At 54.1% G+C, this 5,000-nt stretch overlaps 1 non-coding gene across 1 annotated transcript in view; it reads left to right on the top strand.

Annotated features, from left to right (window-relative positions):
• The first annotated feature begins 3,908 nt into the window (after positions 1-3,908).
• The window catches only part of LOC124772836, a 1,909-nt gene continuing 817 nt past the window's right edge, over positions 3,909-5,000 (top strand). The window contains exon 1 of the ribosomal RNA XR_007014295.1: positions 3,909-5,000. This exon is cut by the window's right edge and continues 817 nt beyond it. This is a non-coding gene — a ribosomal RNA (small subunit ribosomal RNA).

Consider the following 5,000-nt stretch of genomic DNA (forward strand, 5'->3'; position numbering starts at 1 on the left):
CTGACAACACTACGTCCGCACCACAAAACATACCGCCATCTGTAGGTCTCCCGCAACATGACCTCCTCCAACGACGATACCGCCATCTATGCGACGCCAAGCCGATTAAGACAGCGATGGCGCCACAGTGCCCGCCTTTCGACGCCACCCACAAAGCCTGCAGCCTCTGTCGACCATAGCACCCATTCTCCAGTGGCTCTGCCGCACGAAGCCGTGGACCGGCAATGACTCTACCCGCACCCGTTCGTGGACCACCCCAACCGCCAAACTCGCACCTCCAGCGGATGAACGGCGGACGTTTCCCGCACTCGTAAAGTGCAATCCACCCCTATAACTTGCGTTTCATGAAGAGTTATTTCCAATATGCGACATTCCCGCTGTCCGTATACATGAGCCGCGACCTGTACCACTTACGAGCGAGAGACGCGATCGCGTTGCTCACTGTACGGCGTCCGATACCGAGCCATCAGCATGTCGGTCCCCATGCGCGTTGCACTCGCACTCGCACTCGCACTCGCAGTCGCAAAAACGTGGCGCAAATATATTACGCGGAAGAGTTATAACAGACCGAGCCCCACTGCATGGGGGGAGTCTTTGTCACTAATGTACACAGATGGAACATTTTGGACTGGAACCAGATTACCCGTACACACGGCGCTGATTAGTAATCAATGCAGAGCCATCAAACTACAGAAAATATATACAACTGTCCGTATACATGCTGAAAGAGTCTGCCCACAATGGGAACCACACGTCAGCCAGACACTCTGATCACGCACCACTCTCTGCCTCTAACAGGCGCACATACAATACGTAAGCACCAGCATGGAACAACATCCAGTGCATCCTCTCCGCCACATTACACAATCCACACTATCACAACCAGACCAGGAGGTCCATGCGGAAAATAGAATATCCCACCCTTTCGACATCCACCATTGCGCAGATAAGGCACCAACACCCACACATGTCCTATACAACGGTGCACCCAACATCACAATAGTACCTCCTGTCACAGCGCACAAACAATGACATGACTCAAAGACACAGGTGTGACACAAGCATAGAATTGGAGCGCCGCCTCTAATAAGCCAAAGGTGCATCCTGACGTGACAAATCTGATCATGTCACAAGCATTCACTTACTATAATCACTATCAACGAACCTGCCGCCCCCGCCCCCCCCCCCCTACACCTTTCCTTACAACAACGTGTAACCGAACCTAACCTATGTTGTACCTTAACCTAACCTATGTTGTACCTTAACCTAACCTATGTTGTACCTTAACCTAACCTATGTTGTACCTTAACCTAACCTATGTTGTACCTTAACCTAACCTATGTTGTACCTTAACCTAACCTATGTTGTACCTTAACCTAACCTATGTTGTACCTTAACCTAACCCATGTTGTACCTTAACCTAACCCATGTTGTACCTTAACCTAACCCATGTTGTACCTTAACCTAACCCATGTTGTACCTTAACCTAACCCATGTTGTACCTTAACCTAACCCATGTTGTACCTTAACCTAACCCATGTTGTGCCTTAACCTAACCCATGTTGTGCCTTAACCTAACCCATGTTGTGCCTTAACCTAACCCATGTTGTGCCTTAACCTAACCCATGTTGTGCCTTAACCTAACCTATGTTGTGCCTTAACCTAACCCATGTTGTGCCTTAACCTAACCCACGTTGTGCCTTAACCTAACCCACGTTGTGCCTTAACCTAACCCACGTTGTGCCTTAACCTAACCCACGTTGTGCCTTAACCTAACCCACGTTGTGCCTTAACCTAACCCACGTTGTGCCTTAACCTAACCCACGTTGTGCCTTAACCTAACCCACGTTGTGCCTTAACGTAACCCACGTTGTGCCTTAACATAACCCACGTTGTCCGCTAACGTAACCCACGTTGTCCGCTAACGTAACCCACGTTGTCCGCTAACGTAACCCACGTTGTCCGCTAACGTAACCCACGTTGTCCGCTAACGTAACCCACGTTGTCCGCTAACGTAACCCACGTTGTCCGCTAACGTAACCCACGTTATCCGCTAACGTAACCCACGTTGTCCGCTAACGTAACCCACGTTGTCGCCTAAACCTGCTCTGTAATTGTTATACGACTCGTTCAATTAGTGTAGTGTTGCCCACCCGCAACCCTCGCAATATAGTTCGCTACTCGCACTGCCCGCTCCCCTGTGTATCGCTTCATGTTAAACACCTTGCAAGTCTTGCTGACTTTCCACATGCTCCTGCTGTACACTGTAATGTGGATGGCAGCAGGACGTACATGCCGCGCCCCCCCCCCCCCCCCCACACCTCCCCACGTCCCCACCTTGCCCCCTGCCTTCGCAAGCTGGTTGGTGAGAAGTTTGCATGTTCAATGCCCTTCGCATGCGACGTACTCAGGCTACGTTGTGGTGCGGCCTGTGTCAACTGTCCGCTGATGTCGTACGCGTAAACCACAATCTGTACTGCACATTCGTCCTTATGTACTGAATGATACATCGTGGCACATGTGTGACCGTACAACGACTGCGCCCAAAAACGGCGGACCATACAGTGCAAATATTGTGCACGCAGCTACGTGTCGTCTCCCTATGACAGCTGGATTGCAGTGTGGTACGCCATAGAGACGTGTGGGAGGAACGGACGCCGTGGATGGCGATCAGCATGAGCTGTCTGTTGATGTATTCGGACCTAGTCGTCTCTCCTCACACACCGTGATAGCATGGTGCACCGCGTTCCATATCTGCGACATGCTACAGAGGCCGGTTGACAGTCGTTCGAGCAATGGACATCGCATACGTACGGGGGCCACCTTCCACGTATTGTCTAGGCGTGCACATTTTGTTGCGTGTATGTGGGCAGACGTAGTGTGGTGTGACACCTGACACAGGCATGCAATAATCGTGGAAGTTGCAAATGGCGATGGACGCATACGTTTTCTGGTGAAGTTACGCAAATGAACAAATGGTAACCCGTTGTGGTGCGGTTGTTCTCGCTAGGGGTGAATCGGTGATGGCGACGGTAGGTTGAGGTACTAACCGGTTGTTCCAGCGATACCCACCATGCCGACGAAACTGAACGGCATCTGGGTGTGAAGCGATACGCGGCGGTGGCTGGGTGGGACCGTCCCCGGCCGGTGAGGGGGCGCCTCCCGGCGTGCTGGCCGCGCGGTGCGTGGGCGCACGCGCTACAGCCGGCTGGTGGGGGCGGCCAGTGGCAGGCGCGCCGGCCGACGGACGCGGCAGGCGTCGCAGCTGCGCGCCGGCGCACCCTGCGCGCGGCGCCGTGCGGCCAAAGTAGGTCCTCGCGGGCCCGGTGCGAAGCGCGGTGGACATCTTCAGTGTGCTGGTCCGATTGAGGACTGTGTGCGTTGAGGATGCGCCGCCGCCCGGCGCTCGGCGCCGCGACGCCGTCTGCTGCTCGGTCGCCCCAGCGGTTCTCGCTGGTGGTTTGTATCGCAGCTGTGCGGATGTGTTGGCGCGTGCGCTGTGCTGGGAGAGTTCGCTTCGGCACCCAAGTGGGGCTTTTGTCCTTCTGTGGCGCTGGCGTTGGAGCTGCCGGTCACCGTAGGTGGCGCGTGTTGTCTCCCGCCGGCAATGCCACGACAGCACGCTCCCGGGCCTCTGTCGGCAGCGGCAAGCTCAGTTGGGAGCACGGGTGGTCGCACCGAAAGCGTCTACTCGCCTAACTCCGGGCGATTGCGCCTCTCTCGAACCCGACCAAGTACTTGGGACGGCGCTGCGCGCCGCCGGGACCTGAGAGGGTTTCGAGGTGTATTGTGCAGGGGAGCTCAGCCTCCTCCTGTTTGCAGAATGATTGAGCGGACGCTTGCGTGTTCGCGCGGGCCCCCGGGACACACTCCCGGGCGGCCGGCTGCTCAGCTCTAGTTGACGCAGCTCCCTGGTTGATCCTGCCAGTAGTCATATGCTTGTCTCAAAGATTAAGCCATGCATGTCTCAGTACAAGCCGCATTAAGGTGAAACCGCGAATGGCTCATTAAATCAGTTATGGTTCCTTAGATCGTACCCACGTTACTTGGATAACTGTGGTAATTCTAGAGCTAATACATGCAAACAGAGTCCCGACCAGAGATGGAAGGGACGCTTTTATTAGATCAAAACCAATCGGTCGGCTCGTCCGGTCCGTTTGCCTTGGTGACTCTGAATAACTTTGGGCTGATCGCACGGTCCTCGTACCGGCGATGCATCTTTCAAATGTCTGCCTTATCAACTGTCGATGGTAGGTTCTGCGCCTACCATGGTTGTAACGGGTAACGGGGAATCAGGGTTCGATTCCGGAGAGGGAGCCTGAGAAACGGCTACCACATCCAAGGAAGGCAGCAGGCGCGCAAATTACCCACTCCCGGCACGGGGAGGTAGTGACGAAAAATAACGATACGGGACTCATCCGAGGCCCCGTAATCGGAATGAGTACACTTTAAATCCTTTAACGAGTATCTATTGGAGGGCAAGTCTGGTGCCAGCAGCCGCGGTAATTCCAGCTCCAATAGCGTATATTAAAGTTGTTGCGGTTAAAAAGCTCGTAGTTGGATTTGTGTCCCACGCTGTTGGTTCACCGCCCGTCAGTGTTTAACTGGCATGTATCGTGGGACGTCCTGCCGGTGGGGCGAGCCGAAGGCGTGCGACCGCCTCGTGCGTGCTCGTGCGTCCCGAGGCGGACCCCGTTGAAATCCTACCAGGGTGCTCTTTATTGAGTGTCTCGGTGGGCCGGCACGTTTACTTTGAACAAATTAGAGTGCTTAAAGCAGGCAAGCCCGCCTGAATACTGTGTGCATGGAATAATGGAATAGGACCTCGGTTCTATTTTGTTGGTTTTCGGAACCCGAGGTAATGATTAATAGGGACAGGCGGGGGCATTCGTATTGCGACGTTAGAGGTGAAATTCTTGGATCGTCGCAAGACGAACAGAAGCGAAAGCATTTGCCAAGTATGTTTTCATTAATCAAGAACGAAAGTTAGAGGTTCGAAG

This window comes from Schistocerca piceifrons, unplaced genomic scaffold, assembly GCF_021461385.2.
Source record: "Schistocerca piceifrons isolate TAMUIC-IGC-003096 unplaced genomic scaffold, iqSchPice1.1 HiC_scaffold_943, whole genome shotgun sequence".
Taxonomy (NCBI): Eukaryota; Metazoa; Arthropoda; class Insecta; order Orthoptera; family Acrididae; genus Schistocerca; species Schistocerca piceifrons.